Genomic DNA, 18,774 nt, shown 5'->3' on the forward strand with positions numbered 1-18,774 from the left:
CAAGAAGCACGAATTGAACTTGGGGGCTCTACATTATAGTCCCCAGGGGCTTCGCGCCGTTCGGGGCGGACCCCGTACCTGGTTCCAAGTGATTGGACTACGTTCCGATGACTTGGATCGATTTCTCCAATACTGGAGCCGTTCCCTGATCGCTGGGAGGTCCCCGAATATCCGTTGGAATTCCTTTGTCTGGCTCCTGCTGGCGCCGAGGAGTCTGGCTTGGCCTTATTCACCTTACATGTTTCAATTGTTCCCGGGGATCGCTCATTACTATGCAGATGGCTGTGAGTTTCAGTGCTGTCTGGGTTTCTGCAAGTTCTAATGCAGAGGAAACTTTGCACCTGCTAGTTTTTCCTGGCTTGGCTGAATTTCCCTGTACTCTTTGCGGATCTCCATTTTAAGTCAGGAAATGGCCAACCCAGGTGGCTACAATAGTAACCACAATTCGGTGTCTTTCACTATTGCAATGGAGAGAGATAGGGCCATATGGCAGGGCAAGGTTTATAATTGGGGGAGGGGTAATTATGATGCGATTAGGCAAGAATTAGGGACCATAAGATGGGAATAGAAACTGTCAGGGAAAGGCACAAATGAAAAGTGGAGCTTGTTCAAGGAACAAATACTGCGTGTCCTTGATAGGTATGTCCCTGTCAGGCAGGGAGGAAATGGCCATGTGAGGGAACCATGGTTCACAAAAGAGATTGAATGTCTTGTCAAGAGGAAAAAGGAAGCGTATGTAAGGATGAGAAAACAAGGTTCAGTTGGGTCGCTTGAGGGTTACAAGGTTACAAGGAATGAGCTAAAAAAAAGGGCTTAGGAGAGCTAGGAGGGGGCATGAGAAGTCCTTGGCGGATCGGATCAAGGAAAACCCTAAGGCTTTTTACTCTATGTGAGAAATAAAAGAATGACCAGGGTGAGGTTAGGGCCGGTCAATGACAGTAGTGGGAACTTGTGCATGGAGTCAGAAGAAATAGGAGAGGCGTTGAATGAATACTTTTCTTCAGTGTTCACCAAGGAGAGGGGCCATGTTTTTGAGGATGAGAGTGTGATTCAGGCGGGTAGGCTGGAGGAAGTAGATGTTCTGAGGAAGGATGTATTAGCAATTTTGAAAATCCTGAGGGGTCGACAAGTCCCCTGGGCCAAATGGGATATATCCCAGGATATTGGTACCCCTCTGGTCCAGGTGTAGACCATCCCGTTTGTAGAAGTCCCACCAACCCCAGAATGAGCCCCAATTATCCAGAAATCTGAAACCCTCCCTCCTGCACCATCCCTATAGCCACGTGTTCAACTCCTCTCTTTCCCTGTTCCTCGTCTCGTTATCACATGGCACGGGTAACAACCCAGAGATAATAACTCTGTTTGTCCTAGATCTACGTTTCCACCCTCGCTCCCTGAATTCCTGCCTTACATCCCTATCCCTTTTCCTACCTATATCGTTGGTACCTATGTGGACCACAACTTGGGGCTGCTCCCCCTCCCCCTTAAGGATCCCGAAAACACGATCCGAGACATCACGCACCCTGGCACCTGGGAGGCAACACACCAACCGCGAGTCTCTCTCGTTCCCACAGAATCTCCTATCTATCCCCCTAACTATGGAGTCTCCAATGACTAATGCTCTACTCCGCTCCCTCTTTCCCTTCTGAGCAACAGGGACAGACTCTGTGTCAGAGACTTGCACCCCATGGCTTACCCCTGGTAAGTCGCCCCCCCCAACAGTATCCAAAGCGGTATACTTGTTACTCAGGGGAACGACCACAGGGGATCCCTGTACTGACCGCTTCCTCCCATTGATCACGAAAAGCTAGCAGGCAGATCTGGCAAATAATTAGGAAGACAAATGGAACGTAGGCGTTTATTGCAAAGAGGATATGAAATATAAAAGGAAGTTTTGTTTCCGGATTTAAACTGTATCTGGAGTACTGCGTGCAGTTTTAGTTTCTTTACTTGAGGAACGATATACATGCATTGAAGGCAGTTCAGAGAAGGTTCACTTGACTGATTCTGGAGATGAAAAGGTTGGCTTATGAGGAAACTGTCTGCGGAGTCTGCACGTTCTCCCCGTGTCTGCGTGGGTTTCCTCCGGGTGCTCCGGTTTCCTCCCACAAGTCCTGAAAGACGTGCTGTTAGGTGAATTGGACATTCTGAATTCTCCCTCTGTGACCCGAACAGGCGCCGGAATGTGGCGACGAGGGGCTTTTCACAGTAACTTCATTGCAGTGTTAATGTAACCCTACTTGTGACAATAAAGATTAGTAGTAGTGGGATTCTCCCCAGTGCGCAGTGGAGCCTGGGTCTGTCTCTGCGCTCGTTATGCCACCTGTTCCACTTTACCCGGACTGGTGCGCCTGCGCCGGAGGGGGCACATGACGGAAGTTCCTGTTCACACCGGAAGTGGAAGTGGTGTCCCGCCCACCCCGCCGCTCTCACAAACGGGTTGAAACGGGCGGTTTTGTTCCGAGCGGAAAGGCTGAAAGTCGCGCTTCACCGCAATCGGCGGCAGCTCGCGCCCGGCTGGGCTCGGCCGCCGCTGCCCCCACACCCCCCCCCCCCCGATGCTGCGAGAGGAGCGGTGGCTGGAAGCTGAGGTGAGTCCGCCCCGTGACATTCTGAAAATCAAACCCACTAACTGAATAAACAGGGGGGAGGGCGGCTCGCGCAGGAGGCCTGACCGACAGGTGGGGTGGCCAATCCCAGCGCCGCATTCCCCTCATCCCCTGAGCCCCGGCCAATCAGCGAGCAGAGGAGGCGGGACCTCCCCGAGGGGCGGGTCCCCCTCCCACCACCATTGGGTTGTAAATACCCCAATTGCCAAAGGAGCAGCACTTGTTTTCAACGTGTGTTTAAAAGCGCACAGTCTCAACCTCCTGACACTACACCCAGAGAACATTCACATCATGGCTTTTTTCCTCCCCGAAGGCTAGAGTAAGTTTTTGTGAAATACAATTAAATAAGGTCGGTTTCGAAATCGTAAAATGGATTGGTTTCTTATTGCTGTGTGGGTTAAAGTACATTTTTTGTTAACATTTTCAAACTTCCCCATCGGTTTGTCTGAACTTGGTTAAATTGTTAACGGGGTCAGACTGTTGCATATTTAAAACATTACACAATGTTGCTTCCAAATGTAATGCGGAGAAAACAGGATTAAGAAATAGGCCAAATTATTGTTGTGAGCTTAAAAAAGCATAACCCCATCAACCGTCGCTAAAATGTTTAAGACATGGCTGTGGCATAAATGCCATATTCCTTTCCTGCCTTGTGTGTGAAGTAGCTAAAATATATCATAGGACTTCCTGACACGGTGGCACAGTGGGTGGCACTGCTGCCTCACCGCGCCAGGGTCCCGGGTTCGATTCCGGCTTGGGTCACTGTCTGTGCGGAGTCTGCACTTTCTCCCCGTGTCTGCGTGGGTTTCCTCCGGGTGCTCCGGTTTCCTCCCACAGTCCAAAGATGTGCAGGTTAGGTGGATTGGACATGATAAATTGCCCCCAAGTGTCCACGGATGTGCCAGGTGTCCCTGGCACTGTGAGGCAGCAGTGTTGACCACTGTGTCACCGCACTGTCCCTTCGTTACATGAATGCATGCGGTATTGATTTTTTAAAAAGAAAACAAATCGAATGGGGCCGAATGGCTTCCTTCTGCACTGTAAAAATTCTATGATGGAGCACCCCCCCGCTAGCGGGTTTCTCTGTGCCGCGGGGGGGGGGGGGGGATGTTCACAATGGGAAATCCCATTAACAAGCGGCGGGAAGATAGAATTCCAGCGAGCGGCGCGTGGCCGAGAAACGCGTGCCTTGGGAACTGTACAATCTTGCCCATTGGGTATTTTTACTCTTACAATTAATGTATTTGCAATCTGCCTTGAACAGAAATGATTACTGGTAAGGTTATTATCTCCTCTACCTCTGCGTACGTAGTTGCTACTTATAATTATTTAAATGCTGATCACCTTTCTAAGACAATTGTGAGAAGTCATTGTTTGAATGCATTGTTGCATCTTCAAGGTGCTTGAGAGCAGATGAGGGATAGAAATGATGAGTGACAGTGTGAAGACATAATATTCTGTGATTGCTATGCTATTCTAATAGCTTTATTATTTTACACTTAAAATAGAGGGTGCTGAGTAAATCTTATTATCTATCGAGATAATAGTGTCAGCAGGATTTCAGTAAAGCATAATGGTGGGCACATTGAATTTTTCTAGACACATTTGAATTTTTCTCACCAGGATTTCAATGAAAAAGTCATATCGGGCGTGTGAAATTTTCATCCTGTTCTTAGTTGTGTAATTCTAAATCTGCTCTAAACATTTCTGGGACAGCACAGTTTGGTTTAGTGCTTTTAATGTAGCAAAACGTCCTGGGTGTTTCGCAGGGGTCTTAAATTTGACACTGAGCCACGGAAGACCACCTTTGGATAGATGACCAAATCTTTGGCCAAAGTGGTAGGTTGAAAAGAGCATTTTAAAGGGGAGAGGTTTAGGGAGGTAATGCAAACAAGTGGAAAGAAAAGAACGAGAGTTGAAATTTGGTGAACGGTCTCCTATGTTGATATAGTGTAAATAAAACTGCATTTTAATTATCAAATGTGCAAGTTTATTGGATAAAATTAAAGCCGTGCTTGTTAGGTGAATTGGAAATTCTAAATTCTCCCTCCGTGTACCCAAACAGGTGCCGGAGTGTGGTGATTCGGGGATTTTCACAGTGACGTCATTGTAGTGTTAATGTTGTGACAATTATTTGTTTTTTCAAATTTAGAGTACCCAATTATTTTTTTTCAATTAAGGGACAATTCAGCATGGCCAATCCACCTAGCCTGCACATCTTTTGGGTTGTGGGAGTGGGACCCACGCGAACATAGGGAGAATGTGCAAACTCCACAGGGACAGTGGCCTGGGATCGAACCCGGGTCCTCAGCATCGTGAGGTAGCAGTGCTAATCACTGCGCCACCGTGCCATCCTACTTGTGACAATAATAAACAATATTTTTTAAAAAAGATTATTATAAAAGTACTTTCCTACATTCTGAATAATCAGTTGAACAAAGCTGACTTATTTTTGATTCTCCCTTAATGGCAGCTTTCTCTCAACAGCCTGGGAGAGTAGTCACTCCTGGTAACATTTTGTCCAATTGTAACTGTTAATGCTGAAATCTTTATCAGACCAATAAGATTCAGTCATGCTGCAAATACCGTTAACTGAAAAAAATCCTCAATCTACATGTAAGGCTTGGTTTACAATGGATGGCTTTGAAAACTAAAACTTAGTTGTGCAGACTAGAATATAATGGCTGTGAACACACCCATTTGTAACGTTCCCGAAAATGATATGATAGCAAATTGAGTAGCGACTTCCCCAGGTAAAGTGTGGTTTTGGTAAGAAATGAACAGATTTGCTGTGTACAATGGATATGTAGTATGAGGGCATGGGAATGGATAAGAGTAAAGAAGCAAGAACTAAATACCACTTCAAGACTCTCCCAAGCACTTTACCGGCAGTGAAATGCTTTTAAAGTGTAGTCACTGCTGAATATGGCAGTTTGTGCACAGTGAACGCCCACAAACAGCAGTGAAATAATTGTTTTCGGTGTTATCAGTTGAGGGATAAATATTTTCCAGGACACTAGGGAACATTACCCTGCTGTTCAAATATTGCCATGGGATGTTTTTTGTTTTATATCCACATGAGAGGATAGACAGGGGCCTCCTTGGTTTAACATCCCATCTGATAGATGGACCTCTGAGAACACTGAAGTGACAGCCTGGATTCTGAGCTCTAGTCTCTGGAGTAGGACTTGAACGTACAGCCTTCTGACTCGGAGCTGAGTGTGATCCTACTGCTGACTCCAAAAACCTGACAAAGCTTCCACCACAATCTGGACTCTTGGATATCTAGCAAGATTTTTAAATATATTTACAGTTAAGCTTCTGTTCATTTCTGCTAATTAATGCAATCTTGGTGGAATTAGTGCAAGACACCAGAGTGAGTTATGCCCAAGGGTTTTCTATAGGCCTCCGAAAAGTTCCAGAGATGCAGAGGAGAGGATTGCAAAGATGATTCTGGATAGGAGCGAAAGCAACAGGGTAGTTGTTATGGGGGACTTTAACTTTCCAAATATTGACTGGAAACGCTATAGTTCGATTATTTAGATGGGTCTGTTTTTGTCCAATGTGTGCAGGAAGGTTTCCTGACACAGTATGTAGATAGGCCAACGAGAGGCGAGGCCATATTGGATTTGGTACTGTGTAATGAACCAGGACAGGTGTTAGAAGTGGAGGTAGGTGAGCACTTTGGTCATAGTGACCACAATTCGATTACGTTTACTTTAGTGATGGAAAGGGATAGGTATATACCACAGGGCAAGAGTTATATCTGGGGGAAAGGCAATTATGATGTGATGAGGCAAGACTTGAGATACATTTTTAAAAAAATAATTTTTATTAAAGGTTTTCATAAAATATCAATAACAAAATGAGAAAGAAAAAAGAACCCAACAGGGTTAAGTACAAAACACAATCGAAAAAAGCAACCCCCCAAACCCCCCCCCCCCCCCCCCCCCCCCCAAATACCTAAATAATAAATTAACATTAACACCCTGACTTAAGACAACGGTGTATACACCCCCTCAGACCCTTCCAGTGTAAATAACATAAACAAAAATAAAGTAAACCCCTCCCCACCCGCCGAGCTGCTGCTGCCATTGACCAATGTCTATCGTTCTGCCAGAAAGACTAAGAACGGTTGCCACCGCCTAAAGAACCCTTGTACTGACCCTCTCCAATTTAATGAACCCTGCCATATCGCTGATCCAGGATTCCACGCTTGGGGGCCTCGTATCTTTCCACTGAAGGAGAATCCTTCGCCGGGCTACCAGGGACAAAGAACAAAGAACAAAGAACAACAAATAACAAAGAAATGTACAGCACAGGAACAGGCCCTTCGACCCTCCAAGCCCGTGCCGACCATACTGCCCGACTAAACTACAATCTTCTACACTTCCTGGGTCCGTATCCTTCTATTCCCATCCTATTCATATATTTGTCAAGATGCCCCTTAAATGTCCCTATCGTCCCTGCTTCCACTACCTCCTCCGGTAGCGAGTTCCAGGTACCCACTACCCTCTGCGTAAAAAACTTGCCTCGTACATCTACTCTAAACCTTGCCCCTCTCACCTTAAACCTATGCCCCCTAGTAATTGACCCCTCTACCCTGGGGAAAAGCCTCTGACTATCCACTCTGTCTATGCCCCTCATAATTTTGTAGACCTCTATCAGGTCGCCCCTCAACCTCCTTCGTTCCAGTGAGAACAAACCGAGTTTATTCAATCGCTCCTCATAGCTTATGCCCTCCATACCAGGCAACATTCTGGTAAATCTCTTCTGCACCCTCTCTAAAGCCTCCACATCCTTCTGGTAGTGTGGCGACCAGAATTGAACACTATACTCCAAGTGTGGCCTAACTAAGGTTCTATACAGCTGCAACATGACTTGCCAATTCTTATACTCAATGCCCCGGCCAATGAAGGCAAGCATGCCGTATGCCTTCTTGACTACCTTTTCCACCTGTGTTGCCCCTTTCAATGACCTGTGGACCTGTACTCCTAGATCTCTTTGACTTTCAATACTCTTGAGGGTTCTACCATTCACTGTATATTCCCTACCTGCATTAGACCTTCCAAAATGCATTACCTCACATTTGTCAGGATTAAACTCCATCTGCCATCTCTCCGCCCAAGTCTCCAGACAATCTAAATCCTGCTGTATCCTCAGACAGTCCTCATCGCTATCCGCAATTCCACCAACCTTTGTGTCGTCTGCAAACTGACTAATCAGACCAGTTACATTTTCCTCCAAATCATTTATATATACTACAAAGAGCAAAGGTCCCAGCACTGATCCCTGTGGAACACCACTGGTCACAGCCCTCCAATTAGAAAAGCATCCCTCCATTGCTACCCTCTGCCTTCTATGGCCTAGCCAGTTCTGTATCCACCTTGCCAGTTCACCCCTGATCCCGTGTGACTTCACCTTTTGTACTAGTCTACCATGAGGGACCTTGTCAAAGGCCTTACTGAAGTCCATATAGACAACATCTACTGCCCTACCTGCATCAATCATCTTAGTGACCTCCTCGAAAAACTCTATCAAGTTAGTGAGACACGACCTCCCCTTCACAAAACCGTGCTGCCTCTCACTAATACGTCCATTTGCTTCCAAATGGGAGTAGATCCTGTCTCTAAGAATTCTCTCCAGTAATTTCCCTACCACTGAAGTAAGGCTCACCGGCCTGTAGTTCCCGGGATTATCCTTGCTACCCTTCTTAAACAGAGGAACAACATTGGCTATTCTCCAGTCCTCCGGGACATCCCCTGAAGACAGCGAGGATCCAAAGATTTCTGTCAAGGCCTCAGCAATTTCCTCTCCAGCCTCCTTCAGTATTCTGGGGTAGATCCCATCAGGCCCTGGGGACTTATCTACCTTAATATTTTTTAAGACACCCAACACCTCGTCTTTTTGGATCACAATGTGATCCAGGCTATCTACACCCCCTTCTCCAGACTCAACATCTACCAATTCCTTCTCTTTGGTGAATACTGATGCAAAGTATTCATTTAGTACCTCGCCCATTTCCTCTGGCTCCACACATAGATTCCCTTGCCTGTCCTTCAGTGGGCCAACCCTTTCCCTGGCTACCCTCTTGCTTTTTATGTACGTGTAAAAAGCCTTGGGATTTTCCTTAACCCTATTTGCTAATGACTTTTCGTGACCCCTTCTAGCCCTCCTGACTCCTTGCTTAAGTTCCTTCCTACTTTCCTTATATGCCACACAGGCTTCGTCTGTTCCCAGCCTCTTAGCCCTGACAAATGCCTCCTTTTTCTTTTTGACGAGGCCTACAATATCACTCGTCATCCAAGGTTCCCGAAAATTGCCGTATTTATCTTTCTTCCTCACAGGAACATGCCGGTCCTGTATTCCTTTCAACTGACACTTGAAAGCCTCCCACATGTCAGATGTTGATTTGCCCTCAATCATCCGCCCCCAATCAATGTTCTTCAGTTCCCGCCTAATATTGTTATAATTAGCCTTCCCCCAATTTAGCACATTCATCCTCGGACCACTCTTATCCTTGTCCACCAGTACTTTAAAACTTACTGAATTGTGGTCACTGTTACCGAAATGCTCCCCTACTGAAACATCTACCACCTGGCTGGGCTCATTCCCCAATACCAGGTCCAGTACCGCCCCTTCCCTAGTTGGACTGTCCACATATTGTTTTAAGAAGCCCTCCTGGATGCTCCTTACAAACTCCGCCCCGTCTCAGCCCCTGGCACTAAGTGAGTCCCAGTCAATATTGGGGAAGTTGAAGTCTCCCATCACCACAACCCTGTTGTTTTTACTCTTTTCCAAAATCTGTCTACCTATCTGCTCCTCTATCTCCCACTGGCTGTTGGGAGGCCTGTAGTATACCCCCAACATTGTGACTGCACCCTTCTTATTCCTGATCTCTACCCATATAGCCTCACTGCCCTCTGAGGTGTCCTCTCGCAGTATAGCTGTGATATTCTCCCGAACAAGTAGCGCAACTCCACCTCCCCTTTTACATCCCCCTCTATCCCGCTTGAAACATCTAAATCCTGGAACGTTTAGCTGCCAATCCTGCCCTTCCCTCAACCAGGTCTCTGTAATGGCAACAACATCATAGTTCCAAGTAGTAATCCAAGCTCTAAGTTCATCTGCCTTACCCGTAATGCTCCTTGCATTAAAACATATGCACTTCAGGCCACCAGACCCGCTGTGTTCAGCAACTTCTCCCCGTCTGCTCTGCCTCAGAGCCACACTGTCCCTATTCCCTAGTTCTCCCTCAATGCTCTCACCTTCTGACCTATTGCTCCCGTGCCCACCCCCTGCCATACTAGTTTAAACCCTCCCGTGTGACACTAGCAAACCTCGCGGCCAGGATATTTATGCCTCTCCGGTTTAGATGCAACCCGTCCTTCTTATACAGGTCACACCTGCCCCGGAAGAGCTCCCAGTGGTCCAGATAATGGAAACCCTCCCTCCTACACCAGCTGTTTAGCCACGTGTTTATCTAATTCCTCTATCAGCCAGTGGGAGATAGAGGAGCAGATAGGTAGACAGATTTTGGAAAAGAGTAAAAACAACAGGGTTGTGGTGATGGGAGACTTCAACTTCCTATTTCTAGCCTCACTGGCACGTGGCACAGGGAGTAATCCCGAGATTACAACCCTCGAGGTCCTGTCTTTTAACTTTCTGCCTAGCTCCCTGAACTCCTGCTGCAGGACCTCATGCCCCTTCCTGCCTATGTCGTTAGTACCAATATGTACAACGACCTCTGCCTGTTTGCCCTCCCCCTTCAGGATTCCCTCTACCCGTTCGGAGACATCCTGGACCCTGGCACCAGGGAGGCAACATACCATCCTGGAGTCTCCTTCACGTCCACAGAAGCGCCTATCTGTGCCCCTGACTATAGAGTCCCCTATTACTATTGCTCTTCTGCGCAAAGGCCAGAATTCAGGCCTCTTTCGCCTCCTGCACTCAGCTCCTCTGCCACCCCAAATATTGCGAGCCCCCATCCTGGTCTGACCCTGGATCCTACCACCCTCGACACCGTCCTTGCTACGCCCTTCCAAAATTCCTCCAGCGCTGGGCATGCCCAGAACATATGGGTGTGATTTGCTGGGCTCCCTGAGCACCTAACACACCTGTCCTCACCCCCAAAGAACCTGCTCATCCTTGTCCCGGTCATGTGTGCCCTGTGCAGCACCTTAAACTGTATGAGGCTGAGCCTCGCACATCAAGAGGAAGAGTTCACCCTCCCTAGGGCATCTGCCCACGTCCCCTCTTCGATCTCCTCCCCCAACTCCTCCTCCCACTTACCTTTCAACTCCACCACCGAGGCCCCCTCCTCCTCCTCCTGCATCACCTGGTAAGTTTCCGTGATCCCCCCCCCCCCCCCAACCCCCCAGAGCACCCTGTCCTGTACTGTGTGTGGCAGTAGCCGCGGGAATTCCACCACCTGCCGTCTGGCAAACGCCCTTACCTGTAAGTACCTGAAGGTGTTCCCCGGGGGGGGGAGCCCGCACTTCTCCTCCAGCTCACCCAAGCTCGCGAACTTCCCGTCCACAAACAGGTCCCCCAACTTTCGTATCCCTGCCCTGTGCCACCCCGAAAACCCTCCACCTGTTCTTCCTGGGGCGAACCGGTGGTTCCTCCGCAATGGGGTCCACGCCGAGGCCCTAACTTCCCCCCCTATGCCGCCTCCACTGCCCCCAAATTTTGAGGGCCGCCACCACCACCGTGGTATACCTCCTTGGAGGGAGCGGCAGCTGCGCCGTTGTCAGCGCCCCCAGACTCGTACCCACACAGAACGCCGTCTCCAGCCTCTTCCATGCAGCCCCCTCCCCCTCCATCACCCACTTGCGCACCATTGTCGCATTGGCGGCCCAGTAGTACCCACAGAGGTTGAGCAGGAAAACAACCTCAAGTCCATCAGCCTTTCCTCATAAGATTTTCCCTCCATACCAGGCAACATCCTGGTAAATCTCCTCTGCACCCGCTCCAAAGCCTCCACGTCCTTCCTATAATGCGGTGACCAGAACTGTACGCAATACTCCAAATACGGCCGTACCAGAGTTCTGTACAGCTGCGACATGACCTCCTGACTCCGGAACTCAATCCCTCTACCAATAAAGGCCAACACTCCATAGGCCTTCTTCACAACCCTATCAACCTGGGTGGCAACTTTCAGGGATCTATGCACATGGACACCGAGATCCCTCTGCTCATCCACACTTCCAAGAACTTTACCATCAGCCAAATATTCCGCATTCCTGTTATTCCTTCCAAAGTGAATCACCTCACACTTCTGTACATTAAACTCCATTTGCCACCTCTCAGCCCAGCTCTGCAGCTTATCTATGTCCCTCTGTAACCTGCTACATCCTTCCGCACTGTCGACAACACCACCGACTTTAGTGTCGTCTGCAAATTTACTCACCCACAGTTCTGCGCCCTCCTCTAGGTCATTTATAAAAATGACAAACAGCAACGGCCCCAGAACAGATCCTTGTGGTACGCCACTTGTAACTGAACTCCATTCTGAACATTTCCCATCAACCACCACCCTCTGTCTTCTTTCAGCTAGTCAATTTCTGATCCACATCTCTAAATCACCCACTTGGGCTTTTCCAAATTCACTTTTGGCTAGGTTTATCACCAAACCCGCCTCCTGAAGTCGATCGAATAACTCCATCAGATGTTTTAAATGTTCTTTCCGTGTCTGGCTGAAAATTACCAGATCGTCGATGTATACCGCACAATTGGGTAATCCTGAAACAACTTTATTAGTTAACCGTTGAAATGTGGCTGGGGTGGTTTTCATGCCAAATGGCATAACTTTGAACTGGTATATACCATCTGGAGTCACAAAAGCGGAAATCTCCTTCACCCTTTCGGATAAAGGTACCTGCCAGTAACCTTAAGTAAATGGAAATAAAAACTGATTGTCCCACTTTCTCAATGCAATCCTCCAAACGTGGGATAGGATAAGAGTCCGTTCTTGTAACTGCATTAACCTTTCTATAGTCCACACACAACCGTTGGGTACCGTCTGGTTTAGGTACCATCACTATGGGTGAGCTCCATTGGCTGCAACCCACTTCAATTATGCCATTTTTAAGCATACTCTCAATCTCTCTGTTAACCTGTGCCAATTTTAAAGAGTTAAGTCTACATGGATGTTCTTTGATTGGAACAGCATTTCCCACATCTACATCATGTATAGCCATTTTAGTACTTCCCAATTTATCTCCACAAACTTGCCCATGTGATATCAATAACTCTTTCAGGTCAGTTTGCTTTTCCTCTGGAAGATAACTCACCAATTTATCCCAATTTTTAAGGACAAACTAATTTTCCACTTTAATTTGAGGTATGTCAAATTCACAGTCATCTGGATTTGGTTCATCACTTTGAGTTAGAATCATCATTAAAACCTCCTCCTTTTTCTCCTCCCCTTTCAAAGTACCTTTTAAGCATATTCACATGACACACTCGGTGAGTCTTCCTTCTATCTGGTGTTTTTACCACATAATTCACCTCCCTTAATTTCCTTTCCATCTGATACTGTCCACAAAACCTAGCTTTTAAAGGTTCACCTACCACTGGTAACAACACTAAAACTTTATCCCCACTGGCAAAACTACGAACTTTGGATTCCTTGTCCGCTACCCGTTTAATCACATTTTATGCAACTTTTAAATGTTGTCTCGTCAATTCACCTGCTCTATTTAATCATTCCCTAAAATTTGACACGTAATCCAATAAAGTAATTTCCGATTTCTCTCTCTCCAATTTTTCCTTAATCAATTTAAGTGGTCCTCTTACCTCATGACCAAAAATTAGTTCAAAAGGACTAAATTTGGTTGACTCATTAGGTGCATCCCTAATTGCAAACAGTACGAATGGAATTCCTTTATCCCAATCCTCTACATAATCTTGACAATAAGCCCTCAACATTGTCTTTAATATCTGATGCCACCTTTCTAACGCTCCCTTCGATTCTGGATGGTACGCAGTTGATTTAAATTGTTTTATTCGTAAGCGATCCATTACTTCTTTGAGTAACCTGGAGGTAAAATTTGATCCTTGATCCGATTGTATTTCTGTGGGTAGTCCATATCTAGTAAAAAAAATTGAAGTAATTACTCCACAATCTTTTTAGCTGTAATATTACGTACTGGAATGGCCTCTGGAAACCTAGTAGACACATCCATTACAGTCAAAAGATATTGATTCCCACTTTTTGTTTTAGGAAGCGGTCCTATGCAATCAATTAGGACCCTTGTAAAAGGTTCCTCAAATGCTGGAATGGGTATTAAGGGCGCTGGTTTTATTACTGCTTGAGGTTTCCCTATCACTTGACATGTGTGACATGATTGACAAAATCTAACTACATCTTTTGTAATCCAGGCCAATAAAAAATGTTTCTGGATTTTAGCTTGAGTTTTCCTTCTTCCCAAATGACCTCCCACTGGCGTGTAACTCATGTGCAACTCTCAACACCTTTCTATACCCTACCGGCAATACTACTTGATGAACTTCTGCCCACTTTTCATCCGCCTGCATATGTACAGGTCTCCATTTTCTGATCAAGGCGTCATTTTTACGATAACACTCTGGTATACTCTCAGATTCCTCTTCCGTATATGCTTTCTGATATATCCGTTTATTTCTGCATCTTTCTGTTGTAACTCCGACAATTTTCCTGAACTAAAAATATCCGCCTCATCCTCACCTGTTCTTGTTCTTTTTCAACCATCTGATCAAAAATCGTTTCTGATAATTGCACTTCAACTTCATCTTCACTCTTTGATTTCTCCTCTTGTCTTAACCTGTGACTTTGCGACCTTGTTACTACACAATCCAGAAAAATCCCAGGATATTCATCCTTGTCAGTTGTCTGATTTTCCACTGACTTATCAACCACAGTAGGCATCACTCCCACATGCAATCCAGCTATATCATTACCCAAGATAAACTGTGTTCCCGGACAAGATAGTTTCTCTATTACTCCTACTACCACTTCACCACTCTTCACTGGACTTTCCAACCCTACCTTATATAATTGAACACTACTCCTCACCCTGAATTCCACATATTACCACCTTTTCTGGCAACATTCTTCCCAACCTACATAACTCCTCATCTCTTACCATCAAAGATTGGCTAGCTCCTGTATCTCTTAAAATTGTGACTTCTTTACCTGCTCCTCCTGATACACATGAGTAAACTTTAGCCACACAAGTAAATTCTTTAAAGACATCTGGCACCTTCTTATCAATCACCTCTTGATCGGGCTGTACAGTCTTTTGCACCTCCTTCGCTTCACTTGGGCCTTCCTTTACCACTTGAACAAACCCCACTGTCTGATCCTGTTTTACCACATCAGCCTTCCCAGTGCCTTTCTTCAACCACCAACACTGACTTTACATGGCCTAGTTTATTACAGTGAAAACATCTGAAACTCTTCATGCCTCTTCCACCCTCCTGGATTTCTTTTTTAATCTGAGGTACACTCTCCTTATAATCTCCCATCAGATCACCTTTACCTTTACCACTTGAGAATTTCTCATGTTCCCAGTTTCTATCCCTCACTGGCTGAAACTGATGTCGGAAACCAAGCTTTGATTTATGAACTAATTCATAATCATCTGCCATTTCTGCTGCTAACCTCACAGTTTTAACCCTCTGCTCTTCCACATGAGTTCTCACTACATCAGGAATTGAATTTTTAAACTCCAAAATTATAATTTCTCTGAGAGCTTCATACGTTTGGTCTATTTTCAAAGCCCCTGTCCACTTATCAAAATTACTCTGAGCCTTTCAAACTCCATGTATGTTTGAACAAATTCTTTCCTTAAATTTCTAAACCTTTGTCTGTAAGCTTCAGGTTCATATGCACCCAAGATGGAATTTTTCACCACCTCATACGTCCCAGATACCTCCTCCGGTAATGATGCAAACACTTCACTAGCTCTACCTACCAGCTTTGTTTGAATCCGTAATACCCACATGTCCTGTGGCCATTTCATTTGTTTAGCTACCTTCTCAAATGAAATGAAAAAGGCTTCTACCTCTTTCTCGTCAAACCTTGACAATGCTTGGACATAGTTAAATAGATTCCCACCTAGCCTTCGACTATGAGGCTCTTTCTCACTATCCTATCACTATCATCCAACTGTACGTTTCCCTTTATGTCTGCCAATTTTAACTGACTGTCATGTTTCATGGCCATTTTCTGAAGTTCAAACTCTCTCTCTTTAACTTTTTCCCTGATCTGTATCTCCCTTTCTCTTTTTGTTCTGCTCGGGCTATTCTTTCTTTTCTCCTTCTCTCTCCTTTTCTTTTTCCTCTCTCTCTTTTTCCGCTCTCTCTCTTTCCGCGCTCTCTCTTTCGTATTCAAGCTGCTTTAATTCTTTCTCATGTTCCATTTGTTTAATTTGCAACTGAAGTTTTGCCATTTCCAATGAGTCAAACTGTATCTCGGGCAACTTTAAATGCTTAGCCACCGTCATAATTACCTCATCTTTTCGCATTTTGTCAGGTAATGTTAACAGCAATGTTTTTGCCAGATCTCACAGCCTGCTTTTAGTCTCTGTCCGTAAGGTACTGTGTGTGACCGTCTCCACCCCGAAAAACTTCTGAGCCTCTGAAAGAGCCATTGTCCACAACACTCCCCACTTAAACTAAAATACCACACCTGAAAAGCAACTACAATATGCTCACCCCTCGCTGTCATTAAGTTCACTAAGTCAATTGTTATGGGCCAGGGTTTTGAGAATCCCAAAGTGTATCATGGAGTTCACCTGACCCACAACGTTTAATAGATTGTGGTTTGGGGAGCACACGGCGCACTCTACGGGTATGGTACAGCAGAAAATGGACCAGTGGTTTTTTAAAACAAAACAATGTTTATTCTATGAACTCAAGTTAACCTTTTTAAAACAAACAGTGAATATCTTAGCAACCAGTAAATCAAATACACCCCCAAAGAATACAACACTAAGTAACCTGTATGCTGTCCTTTTAACATCCAAAAGACTTTACAAACCTTCAAACAGGAGCACATTAGATTTATATTCAATACTGAGACCTTTTTTACAATTCTGAGTTCACCCAAATGATCCATAGATAGTCTTTTGATGGCAGAGATCAACAGCAGTGCAGCTCACTTTTAACTTCAGATTCAGCTCACTGAAAAACACACACACCCAAGCTTTCTCAAACTAAAACTAAAAAGCAGAAGTGGAGCACAGCTCCACCCATACTCTGACATCACTCCAGTAACATGAGCAGCTCCATTTCTAAAAGATACATTTCTTACACCCCCATTTCTTAACGGGTACTCTCACATGGCACACGTGATATCAAGAAATGAGGCACTGGAAGCAGCAGTATGAGCCCTGACAACATCCCGGCAGTAATTAGGACTTGTGTACTCCAGAACTCGTAGTCTATCGCCAAGCTGTTCCAGTGCAGCTACAGCACTGGCAGTGTGGAAAGATGCCTCGGTATGTCCTATCACAAAAAGCAGGACAAATCTACACTCCGTTAGCCTCATCTTGATCATTAAAGTGATGGAAGGTGGTGTTGCCTGTGCTATTAAGCGGCACTTAACGCAGCAATAACCTACTCCGTTTCGGTAGTGCAAAGACAACACAGCTCATGACTTTAATACAGTATTTGCCCAAACCTGGACACAGCATTTGCCCAAACCTGGACAAAAAAGCTGAAATTAAAGTGAGGTGTGCGAGACTGCTGTTGACATCAAGGCAGCATTTACATAAGAACAAGAACATAAGAACTAGGAGTATGGCATCAAGCAGCCCAAGCACAAAGGAAGATTATTGTTGGAGGTCAATCATCTTAATCCCAGGGCATCACTGCAGGAGTTCCTCAGGTTCTTAAGCTGCTTCAGCCAATCAACTACCCTCCATCATAAGGTCCGAAGCAGGAATGTTCGCTGTTTATTGCACTCTATTCAGTACCATTCACAACTCCTCAGATGCCGAAGCAGTGCATGTCCATGTAGCAACACCTGGACAACATTCAGGCTTGATCTGGTAAGTGGCAGTGGCACGTAACTTGTGCCACAGTGCCAGGCAATGACACTGTCCAACAAGAGAGAATTTAACCATCTCCCCATGACATTCAATGGCAAAACCAGCGCTAAATCGCCTCTATCATCGTTCTGGACCCAGCTATATAAATACTGTGCCTACAATAGCAGGTCAGAGGCTGGGAATTCTGCACAGAGTAACTCACCTCTTGACACCCTGATGCCTTTCCACCATCTCCAAGGCACAAGCCAGGAGTGTGATTAATATACTCTCTCACTTGCCTGGAGGAGTGCCGCTTCAACAGCACAAAAAAACTGACACAATCCAGGACAAAGCAGCCTGCTTGATTGGCATCCCATTCACCATTTAAATATGCACTCCCTCCACCATTGCACAGTGGCAGCAGTGTGTACCTTCCAAGATGCACTTCATCAGAAGCTCCTTCAGCACCACCTTCCAAACCCGCAGCCTCTACCGCTTAGAAGGACAAGAACAGCAGACACTTGGGAACGCCACCACCTCGAAGTTCCTGTCCAAGCCATACTCCAGCCTGACTTGGAAATATATCTTGTTCCTTTACTGTCGCTGGGTCAAAGTCCTCGAATTGTCTTCCATTTTTTAAATTTTGGAGTACAATATTCTTTTTTTTTTCCAATTAAGGGGCAATTTAGCATCGCCAATTTATCTACCCTGCACATCTTTATGGGTTGTGGGGGTGGGACCCATGCAGACACTGGGAGAATGTGCAAGCTCCACACGGACAGTGTCCCGGGGCCGGGATCGAACCTGGATCCTCGGTGCCGTGAGGCAGCAGTGCTAACCACTGCGGGAACTGTCTTCCTAACAGCACTGTGGGTGTACATATACCATATGAGCTGCAGCTGTTCAAGAAGGCAACTCACCACCACACTCTCGAGGGGCAATTAGGGAAGGGCAATAAGTGCGAGACTAGCCAGTGAGCCACATCCCATTAAATAATTTTAAAAGCTATCTTGCAGTAAGACCTTCCAGTTAGATATCACCAAGCATCAAAAGTTGCAGCTGCCAATCCCAGTTTTAATTCTTGGCCAGGTACCTCTTCAAAAGAGGTTGGGGAATTTGAAAGAAAAGACAATGTGTAGGTTAATGTC

The 18,774-nt window shown here is 45.8% G+C and overlaps 1 protein-coding gene across 3 annotated transcripts in view; it reads left to right on the top strand.

The window, feature by feature from the left end:
• Window positions 1-2,405: 2,405 nt before the first annotated feature.
• dnajc14 (DnaJ (Hsp40) homolog, subfamily C, member 14) overlaps window positions 2,406-18,774 on the top strand; it is a 65,839-nt gene continuing 49,470 nt past the window's right edge. Inside the window, exon 1 of one of the 3 annotated variants that reach the window (XM_072493748.1) lies at window positions 2,406-2,591. The gene's annotated coding sequence lies outside the window, so the exon portion shown is untranslated. Of the gene's footprint in view, window positions 2,592-2,678; window positions 2,929-18,774 lie in introns of those variants that run through there. The other 2 variants (XM_072493746.1, XM_072493747.1) reach the window with 2 other exon arrangements.

Source organism: Scyliorhinus torazame, chromosome X (genome assembly GCF_047496885.1).
Source record: "Scyliorhinus torazame isolate Kashiwa2021f chromosome X, sScyTor2.1, whole genome shotgun sequence".
Classification (NCBI taxonomy): domain Eukaryota; kingdom Metazoa; phylum Chordata; class Chondrichthyes; order Carcharhiniformes; family Scyliorhinidae; genus Scyliorhinus; species Scyliorhinus torazame.